Source organism: Phyllostomus discolor, chromosome 7 (genome assembly GCF_004126475.2).
Source record: "Phyllostomus discolor isolate MPI-MPIP mPhyDis1 chromosome 7, mPhyDis1.pri.v3, whole genome shotgun sequence".
Lineage (NCBI taxonomy): Eukaryota > Metazoa > Chordata > Mammalia > Chiroptera > Phyllostomidae > Phyllostomus > Phyllostomus discolor.
Genome location: NC_040909.2, coordinates 96,165,079 through 96,192,163, shown reverse-complemented (window position 1 = coordinate 96,192,163; position 27,085 = coordinate 96,165,079). Strand labels below are relative to the sequence as shown.

General features: G+C 43.8%; 1 protein-coding gene and 1 pseudogene across 4 annotated transcripts in view; one reads left to right on the top strand and one right to left on the bottom strand.

Moving 5' to 3' along the window:
• The window catches only part of CHD7 (chromodomain helicase DNA binding protein 7), a 207,139-nt gene extending 198,035 nt beyond the window's left edge, over positions 1-9,104 (bottom strand). For 3 of the 4 annotated variants that reach the window (XM_036031146.1, XM_036031145.1, XM_028533530.2), the window contains exon 1: positions 8,791-9,104. The gene's annotated coding sequence lies outside the window, so the exon portion shown is untranslated. Of the gene's footprint in view, positions 1-8,100; positions 8,232-8,790 lie in introns of those variants that run through there. The other variant, XM_036031143.1, reaches the window with a different exon arrangement.
• LOC114514401 lies at positions 531-1,689 on the top strand (annotated as a pseudogene).
• Positions 9,105-27,085: the final 17,981 nt, after the last annotated feature.

The following is a 27,085-nucleotide window of genomic DNA, read 5'->3' as shown; positions in this document are numbered from 1 at the left end:
TGTCAAAACTAACACACGTGTCCAATTCCCTGCCGCTCCCTACACAAAGGCTCAGTGACAGTGGCGCTCTGCCCGCCCCCCGTGTTGATGAGCACACGGTGGAAAACCAATCTGCTGCCTCCAGGCCCCGCTGAAGGGTGGGGGTGGGAGAGAAGGAGCCCCAAATAAACATCCTCTTTATTCTTCCACTAAAACCCACATCACAGGAACCTGCATACAGCTTTCCACTTCGTATTTACACCTTTGAGAAAGCAATGATTTCTTTAACCATAACAATACACTGTTGATGGGACCAAACAAGAGAATATATTTTTAAGGTTTTTGAAAAATTTAAAACTAGTAAGTTGAAGAAACTGTATTAGAAGTAAATTGCCACAGAATTGCTGGCACAAGTCCATCTGTGGCCAAACTGCATACACAGCTTTTCTTCTATTTCACCATAAAGGAATATTACTAGCCCTACATTTATTCAAATAGCCCTCAAAACCACTACAGTGAAAGTAAAACTTGCTTCTTTCCCATCTTGCAAGATGGTGGGTGAAAAAACTGAGAAGCTGGATCCTAAGGAGAAGAAACCTGAAGCCAAGGTTACGAAGGGTAACCTCAAGGCCAAGAGGCCTAAGAAGGGGAAGCCCCGATGCAGCCGAAACCCTGTCCTAGTCAGAGGAATTGGCAGATATTCCTGGACAGCTATGTATTCCCAAAAGGCCATGTACGAGAGGAAGTGCTCAGCAGCTAAACCCAGGATTACAAAGAATGTGGAGAGCTCTGGCCAGTGAGGCCCAGCTGGTTGGAGTGTCATCCCATAAACTGAAAGGCCGTGGGTTCCATCCCCAGTCAGGGCACGTGCCTGGGCTGCGGGCTTTGGTCCCAGGTCAGGGCCTGAAGCAGAGGCAAACGACCCAAGTTTCTCTCTCACATCGAAGTTTCTCTCCCTGTCTCTCTCCCTCCCTTCCCCTCTCTCTAAGATCAAGAACCATGTCCTCTGGTGAAAATAAAAAATAAAATAAAATAGTTCCCCTTTAAAAAAGAAGAAAGTTCTTGCTGCTGTCACAAAACCAGCTGGTGGCGACAAGAATGGTGATACCCAAGTGATTAAACTTTCCAAAATGACTAGATACTATCCTACTGAAGATGTGCCTGGGAAGCTGTGAGCCATGGCAGGAAACCCTTCCACCGGCATGTGAGAAAACTGCAGGCCAGCATCCCTCCCAGGACCACATTGACCATGCTCCCTGGGTGCCACAGAGGCCACAGAGTGGTTTTCCTGAAGCAGCTGAGCAGGGCCCTGCTTCTTGTGAGTGGACCTCTGTCCCTTAATCGAGTTCCTCTGCATAGAACACACCAGAAATTTGTCAGCGCCACCTCCACTCAAATTGATATCGGTGGTGTGAAAATCCCCAAATATCTCATGGATGCGTACTTCAAGAAGCAGTAGCTACACAAGCCCAGACACCAGGAAGATGAGATCTTTGACACAGAGAAAGAGAAAGATGAGGTTACAGACCACCACAAGGTTGATCAGAAAGCCATGGACTCATAAACGCTGCCAAAAACCGAAGCTGTCCCTCAGCTGCAGGGCTACCTCTGCTCTGTGTTTGCGCTCACAAATGGCCTTTATCCGCACAAAATGAAGTTCTAAATTTCTTATGAAGAACCTAATTAAATATCTGATCTGTTAAAAAAAAAGGTAGGGACGGAGGGAGGGAGGGAAGAAAGAGGGAGGGAGGGAATCCTGCCAGTGAAGCATGTCCCTACAACCAGTGTAAGCCCGTAAACTAACCTGTAAAGACACACAGTCTTGCCTTCCCTGAAGGAGACAGGAAGGACCTTGGTGGAGTCGACCAATTCATACTGACCACCAGAAAAGCCAATGAGGAACAATGTCAATAAAAATACCTTTGAAATAGACTCCTAACCACAGACAACGAGTCCTAGGAAGAATATCTTTATGTATACCAAAATCAAACCCTGGCCCATAACAAAAACAAACGGATGCTAGTGTTACCCATACAAACTGGCAAAAACCAAAATACAAACACTTCCTTCAACAAATTGTTTCAAGATAAATGCTCAGGGTTTCTATAATTTATTTCACAGAATATTAAAGTCAGCAACTTAAAAGCTTTTCTCTTCTGGATTTATCAGTTAGCATCTCTCATTTACTATCAACCATGTTATATAATCCCCTTTTTATAATAATTGAATAAAGTGACCTCTTAGCTAATTTACATATAAAAGCAATTTACATATACACTAAAGATCAGGTAAGTATTCTGACCAAGGATGCTATTTTTTCCACAATTATTTAAGTAATGTATTCATTTCTACCACACCCATGTATGACTACAACGGGCTCCTAAAATACAACTCCCTCCACTGAGAGCACAGTTGGACCCACTAGCTATCTGTTGAGAGCCCAAGGACCTTGTCCCAATATGTAACTAGCAAGAGAAAGCTGCCTGGAGAATGTGGAGATACAGAAGAACAAAATGTAGCAAAATCTGCTTACCATAGGATTCTAGCCTCAATTTATGATAATTAAACTCATACAAAGTGCTACATAGTAGGCAACTGCTACACATTAGGCAAAGAACAAAGGAAGTGTCACATGTTAGACAAGTAACAAAGGTTCCTTCCCCTCTCCCTTTTCACTGACCCCCAACAGCAATCCTTAGTGGGCTCACCATGCACCAACACCTTGGGGGAGCAAATTATTTTGAAACGTTTTGGAGTGCTACTAGACTACATCAGTCATTTGCTACAAGAATTCATGAACTTCCTCTTCAAATCTAGTCCTCAGGAGCTCCCTGCCTCAGTGAACAGCATCACTAGCCAGAGGAATACACTAGAAACCTGCATTCCCTGACACCTTCCTCTTCCTGAGAACAAATCTATCCTTAAGTCCTATTCATTGAACCTCCTAAATATTTCTTAAATCTGTCCATTTTTCTCCAACCCCATGGTCATCAATCTAGTCCAAGCCATTATTTCTCCACACCATGGACCACAACAATAGCAGGATGGATGCTGTTCCCCATCTATTCTCCCTCCCCTACTCCACCCGTCAATTTAGTCTTCAAGTCTGCTCTTGTCAAGCACTGCTTCACACTCACTGGTCACTCTGCTGCTTTTTTAAAAATCCCAAATTCTATATCCTGTAAGCCCTTCCCAAGCTAGCCTTTACCTGCCTCTTGAGTCTCATCTAGCTGCTCTCTGTTGACCTCAAACACATTGCATCCCTCCGGGTTGTCCAATCCTGCTCCCTTCTTCTACCATCATTTGGATAGCACTGCTAAAGCCATTCCCAAAGAGTAGCACCCCACACAGTATCTACTGCCTATGATACTGCAGTGGCTTTATTTATTGTATGTGTGGGCCTGCCATATCTTCTCATGGCACCACTGTGCTCCTAACTCGTATATACCCATCACCTTTCGGGTAGCATGTACCCAATAAATACTTGAATCAATGAACAAGAAAGCAAATGAAACAGGAAAACTGATCCCAGTCCAGAGTCAGTTGCCACCAGAGCCAAGCCTGACACCCACAGCCACAGGGAGGCTAAAATGGCCAGGAAAGGAAGCTTCTCTGATTCCACATTGGCCTAAACAAACAAGCCTAAGGACCAATCAGCCTTTCACACCCAAGCTCTGCTTCTTCATTGCTACTCTACATTATTTTTACTTTTTAAAAGATAGTTTTTAACTTCCAAAGTAAACATAAAACATAACCCTCACGAAATACTTCACTGAGAAAACTATCATGTTTGCAGTCAACTAACATTAGTTTAAAAGTACAGGAATCAAAAACAAACAAACAAAAAAAGGTACAGGAATCTAGTTATGGTAATGAATACATGCTTATAAAATGAAAACAGTAATCAAACCCTGGAATAATTATCCCTACATTTTTCTAGATGGATAATCACAGTTTCCCCACCACCCCCTAACCAAGGAGAAAAAAACAACAACTCTAAACCATGACACAGAAGAAGCAAATAAATACTGTTGGCTTAAGGACACCTTTAAGAGCTATGTTAGCAGATACTGCAGGATTCGTAATCCAAAAGGTACTCTAAGTCCGAATACAAGAGGGAGAGAGCCAGACTATTCCAGAGCCAGCGCGGCCATCCTGCAAGCACGACCCAGCGCCGGCCCGGCACTGGCACCGAGCTAGGCACCGGGAAGACAGCTGCGCCAAGCCAGCTCTGTGATAACTGGGTGACCAGCCAGAGGCAACTCATTTAATTAATCTCTCTGGGCTTTAGTTTCTCACTCTGTAAAATGAGAAAGTTTGACTAGGTCTCTAAGGTCCTCACGTTCTAAATACCCAAAGATTCATTAATGATTGTAAGATAAATTTCTATTTGACAATATCATTATGATTTCCTATTCCTATTTGTAATTTCCTATTGGTGTTGGTAATCTCTATTTCCTACTGGTAATTTTTATCATGCAGGTGTAATTTCATTTAAGATTTTTAATATACTGATACAAGTAAAATAAAAGAGCAGTAGTAGTGTTTTTAATTACCTTCCCAGCTCTTAATAACCACCATAATCAGCTATGGACTTCTGCCATAATTGCAACCCGACCTGACTAACACCCAAATTAAAATAAATCATTGCATTGTCATATTTTTGTAGAAAATTAAGTGATAATTTACTCCCAATTTATTTTATATTTTAACATTATCCATCATCTTTGAATATCAGTTTTTTTGAGAACTAAGACAAAATAATAAAGTTTTCTAATGAAAAAAAGAAATTTTTATCTCCTAAACTAATAAAGATACAATGGCTTAGAAACCTGGGAAAATATAATACTAAATTCTGAATTTCTAATGGCATATAAAGAACAGCTTGTAAAAAAAAAATATATGCGAATGTGTCCGTGTGAATAAAAAAGACAACTGAAGTCACATAGTGCCAGTATGTGCCTGACATCATCTCAACATTGCCCAAAATGCTCCTTCTCTGTCTTTCTCAGTGACTTTAGCTATGTGACCCATATCTACCTCAGTGCTTGTCTGTTTACATCTAGAAAGCATTTGAATACTAAAGTAAAACAATTTAGTACAAAGCTAAAGTTTTAAGGGCTTTTTTTGTAGTCACACACTTTGCTCAGCGCTGACTAAGCATTTTTATTCTTGCAATGCCTTATTTATAGTAGATGTTTATAAGATGACCATGGTGTCTGCTATCAAACCCTAAAGGCCATATATGGATATGGATTATAAAGGATAAAAAATCACTACTACTTTCAAAGTTAATCTTACAAGTGAAATGTCTTTGGTTAGCCATAGAACTCTCTCTCCTACTAGATGGTAAACTCTCTGAGGGAAAGCACTGCTCTTCGTTTGCCGTTTGCACGCTGAAAGCTTGCCACTGACTGCCGAACACAAAGTAACTAAAGGGATGTGACTGCATGGCAGGCAGGCAGCCTTTCCTGAGCATAGAGAGTAAAATACTGTAAGCCTAGCTTTGCAATGATGACTCTGAACTTGGCATGTAGACTGTTATGGGTTACACAGCACGTACAGAAGAGCACTCAGACTGTATTCTCTTAGGGAAAAATATTTTTCTTTTGACCAAATTGCTTAAAAACTGTACTACAGTACACTGACTGCATCTGTCTGTATGAAGAAAAGTTGTAACATATCTTTGACACAGTATTTTAATATTCACCTTAACTCAATAAAAGTAACACTCATGAAAAAGTTTTGGAATTGGTCCTGTAAGTTGAACTGATTAAAAACTAGATCAAGTACAATAAATCTATGAACTAAGTTTCTAGAGGCATTATTTTAAACTTGACTTCTACATTTTCACCTTGAAAAAAGTGGGGTTTTTTCCAAAAGGAAAAATAACACTGGAGTTTTTAACCATCACCATTACCTATATATGACCTACATCATTTCTCTACCCTGACTTTTATGTTAAGACACAGAAAAGGAAGTTAATTTAAATACGTTCATTGATAAAACCAATATAACTAGAGTGTAAAATTGACATGCCAGTCTTTTATTAGTAGTAGTAGTAGTATTCATTTCTTATCTAGAAACTCATTTCAGTCTTGAAACCTAGAATAGAATTAATCAAGCTGCAATTTACTGGCTTGCACACATGGAGAAGAAACAGAAAATATCAAAAGAATACAAATGATAAAAGTCTATAGTGCTAGAAAACGACTCTTGGGTAGCACGGGGAGGACATTCACCTGTTAAAGCCTCCCAAAGATCCATTAGGTTCCTTTATCAGGTTGCCAAAAAGGAAGGAATGCCATATTTCAACTCTTTGGGAAAATAAGAAAATTTAGTTCCTAAAACTTGCTGCAAGCCCCTTTTCATTTCCAAATTGTTTACTTAGTAACTTTTTTCTACAGTACAGATTTTTCTCAAGGAAAATAAACTTTTCCTGAGCAAATCTGGAAGACATAAAATGTCTCCTACTTATTATCACCTAGAAAGGCAAACCACGTGCCCCAAGCATCTAGCTTTCAGCCTCTTTATTATCATTGTCAATGAATGGGCCCCAGTCAAATGAAAGCTGCCATTTTAGGGTAAAGACTGTAGAGCTTCTGTTGTGCAACAGCAAGACAAAAACACTCTGCGACAGATGTACTCTGGGGGGCTGGGAGGCGGGTTCAACTTCATAAAATCACTGCCCAAGTTATTTCTGAAATAAGAAGGACCCAGTACTTACACAGTACTGCAATCTAAATGGAATTATAAATGAGGATAAATCAGGTTCCCATGCTAAGGTCACTAAGATTTTTTTTGTCATCGTTTTAACAGATCTGTGAGGAAACCCAGACAAGTTTTTATTTTTCTGTTTGATTATTACATATGGTGAGTACTCCCCCAACCATTATTGGGAGAGGGCTGGGGAAAATGAGTTCAACCTCTTTGAAAGACATTACCCACTGCAAAGACGGCTTAAATTAATATGTTTTAAAATATAAAAATTAGGGCCTTCACATAATCCTTTAAAAATAAATTAAAATATTTCATACATGCCAGAAATCAAGCCCAAAAGATGAACATATTTCAAGATAACTTATTTAAACCGATTGTTAGATAATATGCAATGGGAGACTAAAAAAGTATACTTAACAAGTGGAGAGCTGGATAGTGTATCTAATTCTAGCAATTCAAAAGGAAACTCTCCATGTGGGTTGCTACTTTTCTTTTGTCCATTGTCTGTTCCGAAGAGGGGGGAAAAAAAACTAGTTTAAAATCCAGGCGTGAACAGTCTCTAAAAGTGACCTCCGGGGAAACAGCCCGACCGTAGCTGGAGCACTCCCTACGCCGCCCGCTCTACGGGGGCGCTCACAAAGCGGGCGGCCGGCCGGGAGTTTGGGGTGCGCTCCCACCGCGCTGGACTCCTCGAGGAAGAGCCATTCGGAGAAAGGCGGCTCGGTAATGATGGCTGCTCGGGGCCGCCGGCTCCTTCCCCGGAGCCTCCCGAGCCCCCCCCCTTCCCGCCCGGGGTCCGCCGCCCTTCCCCCCGACCCCCGGGCCGCGCTGGCCCCGAGCGGACGCGGAGCCCCGCACCGCAGCCCACGGGGTGCCCGAGCCCCCGCGCCCCCGGCGAGCTCAGTCCCCGGTGCGAACCAAACAAACAACGCGTCCCCCGTCGCCCTCCTTCCTCTCCCCGCTGACCGCTTGGCCTCCAGCCACCTCCGCCGTTCACGCTCCGAACCGCGGGTCTCTACGGGGGCAGAGCGCACCCGGACCACCTCGGGGGCCACCTGGTGACCCCTCCCTGGGCGGGCTCGGGGGTGGGAGAGCCGAGTTGCGCCTTTCAAGGGTTAGAGTCGCTATTATGCAGCCACCGCCGCCGCTGGCCCGGCCAGCTCGGCAAGGTGGGGTCCCCTCCTCGCCGCGCCTCCCCGCGCTCGCCCCGGCCCCGCTCCCTTTCTTCTCCTCCTCGCGTACTTGGGAGTCGCCGGGGAGCCCCGGGAGCCCCCGGCCACGGGCCCGCAACTGCGCGCCCGCGGCCGGCAAGGGCTGGGCTCGGGACGACCCCAGCGCCGCGTGTTCACGCCGCCCCCGCCCCACGCAGCGCCCCGCGCACTTTCCCCGCCGCCGACCCACCTCGCCCGGTGGCCGTCCCCGCGCGGGCCGGCGCCACCGCGCCAGGAGGGACGCACTTTGTTCGCGCCGGTGCGGCCGCCGCTCCCGGCGAGCGCGGCGTGGTCGGTCCGGAGCGGGGGGCGGGGGCGGGAGGCGGGGGTCGCCGCCGTCCCCGAGCCGCCGCCGCTCAGCCGCCCCGCGCCCGCGCGCCCATCGCCCACTCGCACTTGAGTTGGAGCCCAACTTTTTCTCCTTCCTTTTTCTTTCGAATGGAGCCGGCAACTCGTGCTCGGCGCCGGCGGGAGGAAACGCGCTCGCGCTCCCCCGCGCGCAGACACGCTCCCTCCTGTCCCCCGTAACCCCCCCCCCCCACGCCGGCAGCACAACAAAAAGCCATTTACATGCGAGGAAGTGACCCTCGGCCGGACCGCGCGCCCCCGCCGCCGCCGGCCCCGCGGACGCAGGCAAAAGTTGGGGCGCCGGGCGGCGCTCGGGGCGCGGGTTCGGGCCCCGCGGACCGCGACGCCAGCGACACGGCACGGGCGACGCTGCGCTCCTGCGCCGGCCCCGGCCCCCGCCCGCCCTCGCCCCTCGCCCCGCACACGCCCAACTCCTCGTACCCAACTCCTCGCGCGGCCCCAGCCCCGGCCCGGAGCGATTTCCTGCCGCCGCCGCCCCTCCCGCAGGCGCCCGGCGAACTCTGGAGCTCACCGGGTCGGTCGGTCGGGCTCCTCCGATGCCCTGTGCCAAAGGGGGAACAAAACGCAGAGCGGGCTCCGGAGTTGGCTGGGCGGCCGCGGCCGGGGGTCTGAATCCACGGGCGCGGAGTTGGCCGGGAGCGAACAGGGCTCTGGCGAGTTTCAGGGTCTCCGGGTCCCCAGGCTGCCTCGTCAGTGGCGCTCCTTTGTGTAATTTCACTCGATTCAAGTTTAATCCGATAGTTCCCGAGCACGAGCGCGTCCGCACTACCACGGCTCAACCCCCGCGCCGCCGCCGCCACCGCCGCTGCCGCCGCCACCGCCGCCGCCGCCGCCACCGCGGCCCCAGCACGCCAGCGCCTGCGCGCACCCGGCACGCCGCGCGCGCCCGCCGCCGGCTCCCTCCGTGCCGTGCCCGCGCCCGCGCCCGCGCGCCGCCACCTGACGTCAGGCGCGCCTGGCATAATTTATGCAAGAATTCGGCCGGGGTGGCGGAGGCCGAGGGAGAGGCCGAGAGAAAGGGGGCGGTGCGGGGCTTCGGGGCCGCGGGCGGCGGAGGGCGGGCCGGGCGCCACTTCCCGTCCGCGGGCGGGCGCCAGTCCTGCGGGCACTTCTTCCCGCCGGCGGGTGCGCGGCCACCGCGCAGCCTGGCTGGCAGGGCTCTTCCGAGCGCTCGGCTGCCGTTCGCCGGCGCCCCGGGCGCGGGCTGGAGAGGGTGCCACGTTTCCCCGCGCGGCACCTTCCCGGAGTCAGGGTGCGCCGCCCCGGGGCAGGAAGCGGCGGCGGCGAGCCAGCGGCAGTCCTCCGGCCACAGCGAGGGGTTTCCAAGGCTACGCGGACGGCGGCGGCTCGAGGGGTTTGGACGTCTCTTCTGTAATTATCCTTCAACTTGAAATTATTTTCCCACACGAAATTATTTAGAATGGACACATTCCATTTCAAATACATTTATCCTGCCTCTCCACATTGCTTTTCCTGCCTCCTCGTTGACAGGAGAGCGGATCCACTACTAAATCAAAAAGTTGAACTAGATGAAGTAGATTTTGTCGAATTTCTTGCAATGCCAAAGGAGAGGGAGACAGCGCAATGGTTATGAAACAAAGAAATAGGTTGTGTGCCCATTATTAAACGTGTTGGAACTAGAACGTTTTATTCATTCTTTGGCAAAATGGCACTTTTATATGATCTCCTAAGCCTTAAGTAACCAACCCTCTTCTGTTTCTCTTCCCGGTGCAAAATAAATGTTAAAAGTGGAGACACTTTTCTTTAATTTTCCTTGTAGAGGATAGATCTACAAACATTTACCAAGCATCTTCTCCATGCAAAATACCAAACAATGATAATTCTTTTAAGCTGTCAACGATTGTACATTTTAAAATGGTTTTATTAGATTAAAGATAATATTTAGTTTTAACTCAAGAAAGGAACTTATATCAAGCAAAGGTAGTTTTATAATAGATACAAAATAAATCGACTTTGTATTATTGAACTCCCGAATAAACAGGAAAATTACAAAGTTATGCAAAATACAATTTCTCTTCATTCACCACCTGTGGTGCTAAGACTTTAGCAATCACAATATTTCTATTTGGGCAAAATGTGACCAAACCTATTTTATTATATAACTACTACAACTATTCAATAACTAAGTTTCAGTATCCTAGACTTAATTACTAAAATATTTATTTTCATTACATCAATATTAATTTTCTAAATGTTACTACATTTATACTGTTATTTATTGAGGTGCACTGGTTTGGGCTTTCATCACACAGGTGGGGGCAAAAGTAGGGTACAGTTGTAGTACAAATAACAACAATTAATAAATAATAATACAAGAATAAACTCTGTGTTTTGTGTACTTGCAACTCTTTACCTACTTTTGTCCACCTCCTATATATTTGAGTGATGTTTTTAAAAAGGTAAATGATTCATTGAAGGGCTTTACAGATAAAGAGCAGAGAAGATTGACACCACAGAAAATTGTGACATTAAAATATTGGAAAACAATAGAATCAACTTCTACCTTTTTTATAGTTTCATATCATAAACCAAAAATCAGAGTTCTGAGGTTAGGTTTACGTTTCCATTAAGTTTGTGTGGAGAATGCTTTGGTGAGAGAGAGCAAGAGAGAGGGAGGTGGATGGGGTAGGCTAAAGAAAGGACACAATGTCTACAAGGAAATCACTAGTACCTGACTATATTATAGAATAGAGAAGTGACATAAAAGGAATTTTCTTTCACAATATACCCCAGCTCTTTATCAGATGTGCAAACACTTCAAGTCAGTTTACAAGCTAAAAACAAAAGACATCTACATACAGTGAGAATATATTGACCTGTAATCAACAAATAGTATTAAGTGACTATGAGGAGATTCCCTGTGCTCTTGCATATTTAACTGGAAAGTTGGGACACTTCTCTTTGAAACACAGAGGAAGTAGCCACAGAGTATATCCAAAGCTCAAAGTGAAAACAGCCCTGCAGCCCTCTCTGGTTCATCTCTCCTCGTTGCCACTGGCCTGACAGCTATGGTGAAGTCTCTAAGCTTTTAGAAGTTGTGCGGGTGCAAAGCTTGAGGGGCATTGAAAAGCTGAAAGCCTCAGGGGCACAATCCTAGGCAGCTCTGGCCTGCTTAAACCCTAACTCCCATCCCCCACCCCTCACCCCCCACCACTTTTAGCCTCCAATGTTTCCTCTCCATTTGCTTCACTATTGAAGTTTTCCCATTGAGAATAATTTGAATTCACAAGCTTTCCTTTTAAGTATGCAAATACCTTAGGGAGAGATAAGGGACTCTGGGTCATTCACAGATGAGTGTAAGTTAGTTCAATGGGTGTTTCCCTCCCAACACTGGCTGAGACTAACAGATTTAAAGATCTATTCATTAGTTCAACATTGAGTGCCACAGAGGTTCCAGGCATTGTTCTAGGTGCTAGCGACACAGGACTGAACAGAACAAACCAAAATGCCTGCCTTATTGGACTCTACAGTCTAATGGGCTGGTAGTTTTGATTTAGTAGTAAGAGACAATGGTGATTTGAGGGTCTGAGTTTGTTGTAGCCAGAGGGCCGTGAAAGGTTCTAGGGACCGGGCAGTAGTGAGGGCATTAAAAAGTGGAGTGGGTGTACCCAGAGGACCACTGAGAAAAATACCAAAGACAACTTGACTCCTTCCAAAAAAGGTTTTCAAGACCCCATGAAATGAACGAAAAGTATCTTCCAAGAACTCAAACTAATACAAACTGACCTATAGTTTAGCTACATCACTCTTGAGACAAATAAATATTTGTCTTTGTTTGGGAACATAGCCATGTGTACCAATCATTAATACACCATGAGGGGGGAGGATAATTCGCACATCCAAAACAACTTAAAATCACCCCAACTTTAGAACACTTCTTTGTCTGTTCTTCCAAATGGTGGAGACTTTAAAGTATTACATGAATTACACTAATTCCAGAGTGAAGAATAAACTGTGGTGCATTTTTGGATCTTCCTTTTGAAATGGCTCAGAACTGATTCGCAAGTCATAGAAAATCACTCTCTCTAGAGCCATATCTCTTTTTTCCACGAAAAGCTTTCTTATTCTACTTTATTATTCACCAAATTTGCATCCAAAAAATTTGGTGAGATCCAAACAATGTATTGCCTTTAAATGGAGACTTATTGCCATTGAAAATATATAGAAAAATAAAGGCGTAGATATTTGGAGGGCTATATTTAGTGTCTAAATGCTAAAGAAAGCATGAGATAAAAAAAGTATAAAAAGCATTTCCTGCATCACTGGAATAACAGCATAACTTCCCTCTCTCATAAAGGAGAGAATCCAGTGGGATATGTAAGCTGTTATTCCATGTTCCATTCATCATCAGGCCACTTGCTATGAGCTTTTGCTGGCAAATGTCAAGATCCATAAAGTCAAGATATCAGGTGAAAAGAAAGCCACTAGGACAATTAGGCCACTGTTGGCTCCCAAAGATACCCTGTTCAGCTAAGTTTTAATAAATGTTTTATTGAATGTCTACTACATGCCAGATTCTCTACTAGCATTGGAAAACATGGTGAGCTCCCATCCTCAAGAAGCTCATAGGTCTGTGACAGTACAAAGAAAGGAATGGTTCTTGCTGCCTGGTACAGCAGAGAAGGCTTCTCAGAAGGGAGGCTTGAGCTGGGTCTTTAGTAGGCACAGGAGTTCATTGGAACGAGGAGGGTGAAATCCCAGCAGACAGCAAAGAGATTCAGAGGGTTCAAAGCCCTGTGAGCATAGGCTACTGCAGGTGATTTCACACCAAGTGGAATATGGCAGGTGAGCCAATCTTCCTCCTCTGTCTTCTCTGCTCCCCTCAAGGATGAGCTTGGCTGTCCTTCCTTTGTTTTCCCAAAGGTGCCCATCTCCATCAGTACTGGTTTACATTAAATTATAATCAATTCCTGTCCTGTCATATTACTGGCTTGCAAACTATTTGGAGGCAGTGATTGTATCTTGTCTGTTATCACCCTCCCCCCACCATGCCTTCCATATAGAAAGTTCTCAGAAGTTAGTTACTTACTTCTATAAATGATGAGGTGGGAAGGTAGTAGATTAGACCAGAGAAGTAGGTAAGGCCCATGAGAGCTCTAGACGTCACCCCAAAGCTTTTAGAGAGTCACTGAAGAGCTCAGCAGGAGATTAATAAGTTAGATCTGTTCTTAGAAGAACCTCTGTAGTAAGGTAGGAGATGAGGGAAACCAGACCTGAGCAGAAAGAAGACTGGGGATAACCTCGTTAGACAAGAAAAGGGAAGCTATAAAAGCACTTACCAACTTCTTTGTACTGTTCAGACCCAAGATATTACTAAATGCCTGTCATACAGGCTACCATGCCATAGGAAAGACGAGGCAGAAATGTAGATCCACTCTGCCCTGTGGTGGGGGAAGGCAGTGCTCTCTCTGGGTTCTGTGGAGGCAGTGGTACAAATGTGCCACCTGCCAACCAGCCCAGAGCAAGCCACTTTGCCTGTGTCTCCCCAGTTACCATCTCCCCAACACTTCTTGACTTATCACCAGATCCTAAGTAATACTGGGCAATACCTAAAGTCTCTCGTCTCCATTTCTAGACTAATAAATGGAAATTTATAGTGTAAACTTAGCCAATTGTGATAAGCTTTTACAAAACATTTAAAATGGGAAAATACAATCTCTTATTCATTCATAGTTATTGAGAACTTTTTGTGCAACGCACACAGTGCTGGGAGCTGCAAAAGCAAAAATAAAGCAGTCCCATCCCCTGGAGGGGCTCTCTCAATCTATTAGGGGTGACAGACATTTAAGCATGTCACTACAATTAAAATGTGTACCATAGTGGTAATATTGGGTACATAGCTTCTGATACAGCTCAGAAGTAGAGACGACTAATTTTGCTTCTGTCTAAATAGGCAGGGGAAGCAGAGGATGTGACATTTAAACTGAGTCTTCAAGGACTCTGCAGATGGCAGGGTGGGGAGGTACACCAGGCAGGAACACTGTCCAGAACATCCATGGGGCAGATGGCTAGTGTTGGCATTGCAAGGAATTTGGCTCCGAGCACAGCATACACAGGGAAAGAGCAGGAAATGAGAATGAAAACATGTAAATAGGGCCAGATCTGGGAGGGTTTTAGAGCATAGTAAATCTACCTGGTTCCATCGGTGATAAGGAGTCATGAAAGGATTGTCAGCAGGAAAATGATCAGGAGAAATACGGATCTGTTAGTTGTGTGGACCAAACCTCCAAGCAGGGAGGCATTGCTGATGGTCAGAATAGGACATCACGAGTCCCTTAACAAGGGCGATGTTTGAGATGCTGGAAATAAAGGAATAAATGCAAGAAATATTTAGGTGACATATTTGTTAAGATTTGGTGAATGATTGTTGGCAAATGAATGAAAGGGGGGCCAAGATTCACTTCTACATTTCCTCCTTGAGTGACTGTGAACTAGTTGCATCATTAACCCAGATAGAGAGTATGGAGTGGGAGCAGTTTATGGAAGAACACAGGACTTTGATGTGGGAATTTGAGGTGATCTGTGGAGTATTCAAGTGGGGTGCCCATTAAGAATGGAGTGCTTAGTACATTGATCTGATCTAGAAATGTAGGTGTAAGAATTTTGAGGTATAAATGGTACTTAAATTCATCAGAATGGATGATGTTGCTTAGAAAAACGTGTAACCTGAGATGAAACAGGCTGACAACAGGAATTGTTGAAATATCGTGTTGTCTGTTATTTATGACTGTACATCAAACCAGCCCAAAACTTAATGGCTTAAAACAAAACTTTGTCTAGTAGGTTGACTGGGAGTTGGGCTTAGATGAAAAATCTGAGATAATTTTCTCTCTCTCTCTCTCTCTCTGGAAATAGAGGAATAAATTGCAAGAAATATTTTGCATTTAGAAATATAAATGCAAAAAATATTCTCACCTCCTCCCTCCCTTCCTCCCTCCCTCCCTCTTTCTTTCCTTCTCTTTCCCTTTTGTTCATCTTGATCTTTTGTCTTAGTCATCCAAACAGCATGGCAATCTCTGAGGAGTATTCCAAGAAGGCAAGCCCCCAAGCACAAGCAGTTATCAAGCCTCTGCCAGCTTCATGTTTGCTGATGTTCCTCTGGCCAAAGCAGGTCACATGGTCAAGCCCGGAATCAATGTGAGCAGGAGACTGCATGATTGCCCAGAGGAGTGAATCATTGGGGAAAATTATTTACCCACACAAAACACATATTAAGACATAGGAAAACAAATAATAAAGGGACAAATCAAAAGAGAATCCACTGAAGAAAATTCACAATGATCAACTTGAAAGGAAAAATAAGACATTAAGGGAAAAGCATTTCACCCTGATCAGTGTGGGGCAGTTGATTTGGTGTCATCCTGCCAAGTACAAGGTTGCAGGTTCAATTCCCCAGTTTGAGGATTTGGTCTCTGTTTGGGGTGCATAGGAGAAGCAATGGTGGATGTTTCTCTCTCACGTTGATGTTTCTCTCCTCTTTCTCCCTCCCTTCCCTCTCCCTAAAAATACATAAATGAAATCTTTTTTTTTTTTTAAGAGAAAAGAGTTACTAGAAGGGAAGGGGCAACCATGTCAACTGTCACAGAATAAGTAGGGAAGGAGTGATAAATATTAATTGAATTCAGTTTGTTAACCTTTTCAGTTTCAAGTGTTGGGGGTAAAAGCTAGATGGGAGTTAGGGAGGTATAGACAGTTGGTGCAGACTTCAGATTCTTTAATTAGAAATTTTGTTATGAAATAAAGGGAGAGGAGTAGTATCTAACTTTTTTTAATTCTCACTCAAGGATATGTTGATTGATTTTAAAGAGAGAGGAAGGGGTGGGGAGGGTAGAGAGGGAGAGGTAGAGAAACAACCATTGATGTGATCTGTGCATGAAAATGGATGTGGGTATGTCATCCTAATCTCTCCACTAACTCATGCCCTTCAGTTTCCTCGATGATGCTGGGATGGGCTTGTTGCATGGAGGTAAGTTAAACAAACTTACTTTTTAAAAGCTTTCTCTAACCTGGACTTCATATGATTGCCCTAATAGCTCCTGCATGAGCCACTATTTCTGGATTCAACCTAGTGGTTTAATTATGTTCTATAAAGGGTTCTTCGGGAACTCTTTCTAAGAAAGATTTCATTTTTAAAAGGAGTGTGAAGAATCTAGAACCATTTTTTTTTTCATTTTATAGGAGATAAATGTCAGAGAATGATAAGGAGCAGCCACTTGGGCTTTAGAATCTCACAAACCAAGTTAGAATCCCAGCCTCTACTTGATTGCAGTGTAAATTTAGATGAGTTACTTAACTTCTCTGAATTCAGATTGCAAACGTGAAATGCGATGATAATGCATACTTCATAAAGGAAGCATGAAAATTAAATGAGATAAGTCGTGTACATAGTTGGTGCTTGATAAATAATAGTTTAAGGACTATTACTAGAGGTTGGGAAGTTCAAGGTGACAGAGGTAGTATGCACAGAGCCCAGGATAAATCCAAGTGTGTCTGATTGTTAACCATCTTGCTACGCTAGTCATGCCTTAAAAGCCAGAGATGCCTCTTGCTCCATAACATTCAAATGCTCTATAATCATTAGCAGGAAACACCATATAGTCATAAGCTTGTTTCAGTTTACTCTTGCTGTACATCTGCAAATACTTGAAACTTTGCCAGCATGTTTTCATCTTATTTTTGAGCTTTCATTGGAAATTAGCTAAATAAAAGCTTTTCCACTTTCTTCTTTACAGAGAGAAAGAAAGAAGAAAGAAAGAAAGAAAGAAAGAAAGAAAGAAAGAAAGAAAGAAAGAAAGAAAGAAAGAAAGAAAGAAAGAAAGATGTGAGAGAGAGAAACATCAATCAGCCATCTCCCGCGTGTGCCCCTACCTGGGTTCCGCAACCTTTTGGTACACAGGATGACACTTCAACCAACTGAGTCATCCAGACAACGCAAGAGAGATGAGTACTATGTAGAGAGAACTCATATTACAGAGAGGGTAGTAGTTTGTTTTTTGTTTTGGGTTGTTTTTTTTTTTGCAGGGTTGGGAGGGGGATTGTTTGTTTTTGTAAGCATCAGAGTGTTAAGCATTACTTTAGAGTAAGAGAAGGAGCCAGGAGAGAGAATAACTCCTTGGAAGAGTCAGGTTTGTGGGGAAGAAGATGTAAACAAGCTCAGGATTGATGAAAGAAGTGACACCTCTTTTTCTGAAACCAAAGAAAGGATGGTGAAAATTCCAATAAGTTTATACATTGGGCCAGAGAGAGATGACAGAAAGTTAAGCAAATTCATCTATAATAGCTTCTATTTTTCATATTAATTCAGGGGTTAATCATCTACTGAGATTGACATGTTAATGGATGGTCAAGAGACTTGAGGAAAGTGTTCAAGTTCTGCGATAGTTCCGTGAGAAAGAACTAAGCTGCAAAAAGAAAGGACTCTCATTGAATCTCTTTGAAGTCTGAGATGCCTCAAGTCCCGAGCTGATATTGTGGTGGCACCAAGTTGTTATACAACTTTCTTAAGTGATATTCACCCTTAGGGAAAAGGAGTGACAACGGTGAATTGCTGGATCCATCCAGGGGAGTCCTTGTTTTCTGTGGACACCCAGAAGTATCCTTGGCCACATAGCCAGGGCAGGGTCCCAGGGGACCAGGCAAGATGAGCTTGTGTTGTTACCTGGAATCATAAAGTAGCCAATGTCATGGGTCCTTTGTTTAAATGAAATATGTAAGTTGTGTGTGACTATAATGTGACATATAGAGATTTCTGGTGATCTCAGATCTCTTTCTTTGGAAATTAATATGTTAGTGAAAACAAAGAAATAGCTAAGCATGTCACTTCTTCTTTCTATTCCATTAAATCCCTTGGTGGCTGGTTGGCTCATTTGGCTGAATTCTAGTGTCAACCAGGCCAAGGCCTTGGGTGCTGTTTTCATTCTGGTGATCCCAGTAGTGTCAGTGTCATGCAGTGGGACTTAATATTATCATTGCCAGTTCATGGACAATTCTAGGCTAAACTGTCAAACTTGGAGTTGTACTTTGATATGTACAATGAGAACAGGTCATAACTTAAGGTTGCCTAACTCCATAACTCATGGACCAGGCCTCATGATCCTCCTACATTTAACTCTGGTTTAGATATTTGCCAATAACTATTGCTAGCACATGATACTCCAGTCTTCTTCCTCCTGGGTCATAAGATTCCCAGCATATAGAACATTAGATTTGCTTTCTGTAGATCATAGACACACAACCCACGTTTACAGATGAAGACTCTGAGGCTTTAGAGATTGCACTGCTGGGAATGACAGAGATGTGATTTAAATGCTAACTCTTCCAACCCTGTGCAGTGCTTGTCCCCAAACAGAAACCTAATGACGGCCAAAAGGCCACTAGCCATTCTCACGTCCCAGTGTGAACTCAGCTCCTTTGTTTGCCTTTCTCCACATTGAAGGGAAAAAAGTCATATTGGAAAGACAAGTCTGCACCTTGATTTTCACAAGACCTTGCATGAGGCTGCAGCTCTGGAAAAGATTGATTTGAGAATTATGCAACCAATTATTAATCCCTTTCTCCTGGTTGGAAAACTGATGACTCTCCACCTAATTGATCCACCACATTGAAATATACAGTCACGGGGACCCACAGACTCAGGCCAGCACTCAGATTTGAGGGAGGTGAGTTCAGTGCCAGCACCCAGTACAGTGCCTGACACATGACAAATGCTCATAGAATGAGCATTACATTTAATAGGCCCAGATGACTGGATACAGAAAGGCAAAAATAATTTTTAAAAACTATTCTGTGTACTTGAATCTGAAAGTAGAACCATTCCTAATTTTATCCCTTTTTAATTGACTTTTTTAGAGACAGAGGAAGGGAGGGAAGGCGAGAGAGAGAGACATCAATGTGTCACTTCATTTGTTTATGCATTCATTAGTTGCTCCTCGTGTGTGCCCTGACTGGGGAGTGCGCTCACAACCTCAGCATATCAGGATGATGCTCTAGCCAACTGAGCTACCTGGTTAGGCCCTTAATTTCATCTTAATTTGTGTTTTAGCATAGTTAACTTCCACTCAAGTAATATATTTATACTTTTAATACATTTTTAATGTGTTTATAGTATGATCAAGCAGCTATACTGGGGCTTTTCATTTAGAAAGCCAGCAAGAATTCATATTAACCCATCACCTGAGCTCTCTGGAGCTTCTCCAGCAGGTAATGCTGCTGCTAACTTCAGTTCACAGGGCAGAGCTTCATGGTCTCACAAAGGCAAAGGCTGACAAGATACAGAGCTGCATCCCACTGCCCTCATTCCAGTGCCCACCCTTACTGTGCTGTTGTGGGGGGCCCTTGCTCTGAGTCACTCCTAAGTCACCTGGGTCAAAAGTCATTCAAGTATGATTTCACAAGTCACCTGCAGTCTACTCATTCCTTACCCTTCTCAGGAAAGGAAGGTGAGACATCACCGGCCCTGACTCGTGAGGGTGAGACAGTACACATGAGCTCGGGTAGCGCAAATCAGAGGGAGGCAGTGCAACAAGAGTGACTGATGTCAGGGAAACAGCACCACATTGTACAGTGTGTGGTCCTTGCCTCCTGCCTTTGTGAAAAAGAAAATGCCTTTCTAGATGATTTTGTACCTCCCATAAAATATGCCCCTTCATGCACTTTTAAGTGTACAAGTCCATGGCAGTAAGCACACTCACAATGTTGTGCAACCTCACCAATATCCACCTCCAGAATTTCTTCATCATCCCAAATAGGAACTCTTTATCAATTTAATAAGTACTTCCCATTCTCCCCTCTGCCAGGCCCTGGTAACCTCTATTCTACTTTCTGCCTCTATGTGTCTATTCTAGGTTCCTAAGTGGAATGACACAATGTTTGTTCTTTTGTTATCTGGTTTACTTCACTCAGCACAATGTTCACCCATGTTGCAGCATGCCAGAATTTCCTTCCTCTTTAAGAATGAATAATATTCCATTACGTACATATACACCTTCAATTCCATAATATGTTGATATAATATTCTATTATGTATGTGTACCTTATATTCCATTGTCTATAATATACATATATAATATATAATATTTATATATATATTCACCTGTTGATGGAAACTTGTATCGTTTCTACCTCGTAGCTTTTGTGAATAATATTACTATGAATATGGATGTAGTATAGTTCATTTATTTACTTATTTATCTATTTTAATTTTTCTTTTTTTTAATGAGAGAGACATAGAGAAACATTGATGTCTCTCCCATCGATCAGTTGCCTCCTGCATGCACCCCAACCAAGGATGGAACCCATAACCCAGGCATGTGCTCTGACCCGAAATCAAACCCACAGCCTTTTGGTGTACCCAGCCAGGGCTGTTGCATAATCCTTTTAAAGAACAGGACACATACAACAAAGGCCCTGGCACTTTCTAACTCCTCCTTCCCTGAGACCAGCTCTTGCCGGCTCCCCTTGCCCTTTGACCATCCCACAGTGAAGACCTTGCCTCCTGTGAGCAGAACTGAGGCTGACTCCCTCAAGCACTGCTGTGCTCTCTCCCAGGGCCAGCTCTCCTAGTCCTGCAGGGTCCCTGCTCTTGTCTCTAGATATGAGACCTCGGCCCCCTCTGCCCTTCTCTTTGGGAGCTGACACTTAGTATGCCTCAAGGTCAAGCCTTCCTAAAATATGCTGTAGACAATACCACAGGTATATTATAACAAAGAAAATTTCAGTGAAAGACAGACATGCCTGATTGGATAATGCTAGAAGACTTTCTGGAGTTACTTCTAAAATATTTTTATATAATAGAATTACTTACTAGTTGATTATTTACTGATTGATAACACTGACAATCAGTGATTACTGAGTTTTTCCTATGTGGAAGGTGCTATATTCTGGAATTGTGGAGGAATATGTTAAGTGCAGACATATTCCCTCCATTGCTGTCAGAAAGAGTACATTTAATCAGACAGATATAGACTATGATGGCATAACTAATTGAATAAAGTGCGGTTTTATCTTTATGATAGAAGCTACACAGAATGAGATAGATTTTTATGTACTAATTGCTATAATCATCAAGCTGTACAGTTATATGCAAAAAAGTGTAGATGCAGATGAGTATATATGGTATGTTCGGAGCCGTGAGAAAAAAGGATGGAAGGATTTATAAGCACACACATATATACATGAGTTTATGTTTGTGTGTACTTGTGTATGAGTATCCCCATGTGTTTGTGAATACATAGGCATGCCTGGCATGCTACACAAAGAAGTAGCAGTAGTTGCCTCAGAAGCAGTTAGGGGTGAAAGAATACCTGTCCTTTGTGCAACCTTTCCCGTACATTCAAATTTTGTACTATGTATACATATTATTTTTAATTTTTAAAAGATGTGTATAAAACCAATAGTAAATGTCAGTGTATGGGAAGTGGTTTAACGAGCGAGCAGTGTACAAACAACGCAAAAGGCCTTCAGAGGAAGGAAGGCTGGCTCTGGGCTGGGGCAGCCAATGCCGTCTGTGAGGGAGGAAGCACCTTCAGACTCAAATACCCCGGACGGGCGGGCTCTGGGGAGGGAACCAGTGGAAGAGCAGGGTGGGAAAGCCTTCTAATGAGAGTGCACAGAATTGGCAAATGGGGAGTCACCTGAGGTAAATCACGTGAGGTTGCCTGGGTGGAGGAACGTGGTAGCATTTTATTTACTTCACTTACACACTGGCTCATTCCAAAATGCGTAATGTGAGATGAATAACAACACATAATTATTAAAGTAGAAACAGAAACTGAAATCAGAGTCTAGGGGCAAATATAAAGTTGCTAATGAAAAGGATTAACCAGTTACCGAGCTGCGAAACTGTATCTCAGCCTCCTGATGACCAGAGTGAAAGGAACACTATAAACACATAGCTCTTCCCATGGAATGAACGATGGCACACAGGCTCTCGGAGGGTCAGTTTGTTCTGCCAGAATTGTTAAGGCAGTGTCCTGCAGGAGCAGGTGAGCTGTGGCCCTGGGAGGATCAGTGTCAGCCAGGGCAACGTTCAAGAGCATCTTGGTTAGAGGTCACCTAGGATGCAGCTATTTGCTGGTCTACCTTGAAAAGTTCTTGGAAGAATGGACAAATATCATGTCTCCTAGAGAAATTTTCCTGAATGTCCCTCTCTCAACCGAAAGTTCTTTGTGTTGTTGGGTGTTCGTGTGTTTGGCTTTTAACGAGAGCCAGTGACATGAGGGCAAAGCAGAGGTGGTTGTTACTGGTCAAAAGCTAGTCACATGTTTTAGGACCAGACAAACAGGTAGTAGTGTAAATATCATATTAGGAAAGTTGAGAAAGCTAGCAGGCAGTGTTTTGCTAGGGTGACAGGCAGCTTCCCCTCCCCTAGGTGTCCTGTGAGACAAACCTAGGATGTCTCTCAGAGAGAAGTCTTGCTTATTCCAGTGCTAGGATAATTGTTCATTTGAATCTCCAATGTTCAACATTGTTCTAAACATTTGCAAGTTTCTTTGTTTCCACACCTATATGAAAACATCTATTCCTCAGCAAAGTGAACTGTTGGGGGGGGGGGGTGCAGGTTGGAAACTAGGTTGGGACCAGATTGTGTTGGAGAGCTCTCAGTAATTTCAACTTTATTCCAAAAGTAGTGGGTACTCATTGATGGTTTGAGAGTAGGAAATACATAGTAAGGAGCACATGATGCCTAAATGGTTAATCCAATGGCAGTTTATGGAGTGAAGCTGAGGGGGAAAGGCCAGATGGGGAAGGGTCTTGTAATATTTCTAAAGCCTGCACAGGGCAGTGGGTGTGAGAGTCAGATGCTGACACTCTGTAGAGAAACAACTGGGAGGTCTTTGTGGCTGAATGTTGGAGCTTAGGGAAAGTGGAACATGGCCCAAGTGATTAAAAGGACAATAGAAACTGCAGAAACAGAGCAGGTGTCAAGAGGGGAGGATTGCGTGTAGGAAATAAATTTGTTTTTGGGGCATGTTGATTTGGGGATGGTGACAGGATATCTCAGTGGGGTGATCAGTTAGCTGAATATGAAGGAATGAAGCTGAACGTAGGTTTAGAAGCCACCTCAATAAAGGAGATTCCTGGTGGAAGTTAGTAATTTAACCTATGAAATCTGCTTGCCAAAAAAAAAAAAAAAAAAGAACTTGAATCACCAGATCTGACTAATAGGATGTTAGCTGGTGCTTTCTACATACAGATTGCAAGGGGTAAAAAAAGAGAGGAAAAAGGAATCTAAATATTTTTTTAAAGATGTAAAGAGCCACATCAATCAAGTGTGACTTGTAAACCCTTTTAGGATCCTGATCTGAACAAACCAACTCTTCAAGGAATTAATGAGACACTGGAGGAAATTTTATCTAATTGGGTGTTTGCTGATATAAAGGGATTCTTTTCTACTTTTAGACACAGTAATGTTTTATGGTTAAGGCATTCGTAAAGAGAGACCTTATAGTTTTTAAAATATATACTGCAGTATTTACAGATGAACTGATATGATTTCTGAGATGTGCTTCAAAATAACCCAGCAGGAGAGAGCATGGGAATAGTGTGGTGCAGATGAACCTGGAGAGGCACGTGGACAGGCCATAAAGGGATGGTTTGGGAGCTTGGGTGTTGGGACCTGGGGATGGGGTACATTGTACAAATCTCTCTATCATTACGTATGTTTAAAATGTTCTGTAATAAACAGGAGAGAAAGAAAGAAAGAAGTTCACCCCCTGGAAATCAAAATGCTTTCTTGTGAAAGGAAATGGCTGTAGACAATCCTAGGACATTCTCATTTAAGGTGAAATCAAGACAAGAGGAACAACAGCTAGAGTGAATGTAATATACTGTATTGGCAAAAAGCATTGCTTTGGAATTCCATAAATGTAGCTTGCTAATTCTTACTAGCTCTGTCATCTTGAGCACATCAGTTACCTTTGTAAGCCCACAAGCCGTGGTTTTCTTATCTGTAAAGTGGGGATAATAATTTCATTGGCCTCATAGAGTTAATACAAAGGTTTGGTGAAATGATCCATACAAAGCACCTTATATTCTGCATGACACAAAATAAGTGCTCACTAAACATTAGTGATTTACATTTATTCCTGATTAGACTCTTTGTAAAAGATAAGCGAAGAACCATATTATGCAGTATGATAGGAGCAAGAGAAAATTTTGATGAAAGGGCAATGACAATGGTGTCATGTTACAATCAAAGAGTAATCTGGAGGTCATTGATGACATCAACACGTTAATTTAAAAAAAAAAAAAAAAGATGTGGTGGGTACACTACACCATGACAACAAGGAATTAGCCAAGAGTGATGGTGAAGCAGTGCATGCTGTGCAGTCCTCAGGTGGTGACAGAAGAAAGGAAAGGGCTACAGCAGCAAAGACAAGGGTGTTCTTTTCCAAAGCAAGGGAACTCTTTCTTGCAAGTGACAGGAAAAGAGGAAGGAGCCTACTGGGAGGGAGCAGCGAGGGACGAGGGATGGTGAGACAGGAGCAGAGCACCCTCAGCTGAGGAAGGCAGATGGAAGGAAGGCTGGTCCTGTGGTGAGGTTAGAGATTTGGGGAAGCTAATTTACAGGGAAGAAAGAAAACAGGACAAAGCCACGGGAAGAACCAGGGTTTCTGAGGACACTAGAAGGGACTGTGAAGGAGGAAAAATAATGGAAGGTAAATAGATAGGACTGGGAAGGAAGAAGCACAGAGGAACACAGGAATGAGAGTAAAAGAGAGAATAGGCGAGTAAAGGGCTTGACATTTGGGCTAGTGGCTGAGCTGACCAACCTAGTAATACACCAGAGCAGGTTTATGAAGGGCAGACTGGGGTCTCAGGCAGGCAGCATCTGCACTCTGCCCCTTGCAGAGATTGTTGTGTGGCCTTTGATGATCACCTCCCCTTGGGTGGTTGGAGAAGGGTGTCAACTGACACCCAGTGCTAACCTGCGTCCACAGTGGCCCGTGGTGGAATAGAGACCTCCAGCTTCCTGGGGTGGAACTGCAGGTGCTTGATGAAAGGAGAGGTGAACACTCCCCAGAGCTGAGGGAAAAACAGGGCAGGGCAAATCCAGCCGGTGGGATCCAGGGCCCAGCCGAGACACACGCTGAGATGTGAACTCCTCCCTTTGTTAGTGTTGAGCCCTTCTCTCTGCTTACACCCTCTGCCGCCACTCCCCTTACCCATCTCAGGGGCCTCATCCAAAAGGACAAGGTGATAGCACTTGGGTTTGGGGTTTTTTTCTTTCTTTCTATTTTTTACCCCATCACACAGGAAAAAAAATTGGAAATTTAGTGACTTGCTTGGTGTAAAACTCTTGGGTCTAAATGTCATGCTCTTTCGACAAATGAGATTAAGAGATGGGAAGAAGACATTTGAAATCTAGGTTCATCAGGATTTTGATGAATCTAGGTTCATCACAATAAGTAGTCCTCCCTTATTTTGCTTTTCATGGTTTCAGTTACCTGTGATCAACCACAGTCTGAAATATTAAATGGAAAATTCTAGAAATAAACAATTCATAACTTTTCAATTGCAAGTCATTCTGAGTAGCATGATGAAATCTTGCACAGTCCCAGTCCTTCCCATCGGATGTGAAACATCCCTGTGTCCACCGTCTTCACACTGTACACGCACCCCAGCCGGGAGTCACTTAGCAGCCGTCTGGGTGATGAGATCGACTACGAGGCATCACAGTGCTTATCATCAAGTCACCTTATTATACTTACTAATGGCCCCAAAGTGCAAGGGTGGTGATGCTGGCAACTCAGACATGCCAAAGAGAGGCCATAAGTGCTTTCTTTAAGTGAAAAGGTGAAAGTTCTCAACTTAATAGGGAAAGAAAAAAATCGTATGCTGGTATTGCTGAGATCTATGATAAGAATGAATCTTCCATGAAATTGTGAAGAAGAACAAATAAAATTCATGCTAGTTTTGCGGGCTCACCTCAAACTGCAAAACTGGGGGCTGCAGCACATAATAAGTGCTTAGTTAAGATGGAAAAGGCATTACATTTGTGGGTGGAAGGCAAACAAAAACATGTCCTGCTTGACCTCCTATGCTGCACCAGAAAGCCCTGAGCCTGGGGGGCGGGTGACAGCAAGCCATTCACCTTAGGTGAGGGGTGGTGTGCGCGCTTAGGAACAGGTGTGGACTAAAATGTATTAAAGTTGCTAGAGAGTGCTGTTATAATTATTTGATTATGTTATTAATCTCTTACTATGCCTAATTTATGAATTAAACTTCATCGTAGGTATGGATGTTTAAGGAAAAAAAAAACATTTTACATAGGAGTCAGTGCCGTGTGAGATTTCAGGCACCACAGGGGCCTTAGATCGTATCCCCAGGTGGACCAGGGCAGACTACTGTATTTATGTATCATTTTAAACTCAGGTATGGCCTACCCTTCTTTTTGTCTCCCCAAATTCATTTCTTCTCTTCTTCCTCACCAGTAGAATGTTTAGCAGGGCACATGGATGCTAAAATAAATCCTGTATCTCAGCCTCCTTTGCAGCTAAGCACAATTGAGTTGGCTCAACAGTAGGTAAGCCAAAGTGTTGGATGTGAGCTGCTGAGGAACTCCCAGAAAGAGAGCAGGTAGGTGCCCTGTACCCTCCCTTTATTTCTTCCTCTCATGCTGCTGGCTGGAGTTCAAGTCTATCCTCCTTCTCGGACCACAAAGGCAGTGGTACAACCTGGGGAGAGGGGAAGTGAAGCTGAAGAAAATCGATCTCTGCAGATTTGGAGTGAGACACCTATCAGCCCAACATTGTTTGTACTTGAACTTATATAGAATAAGGATA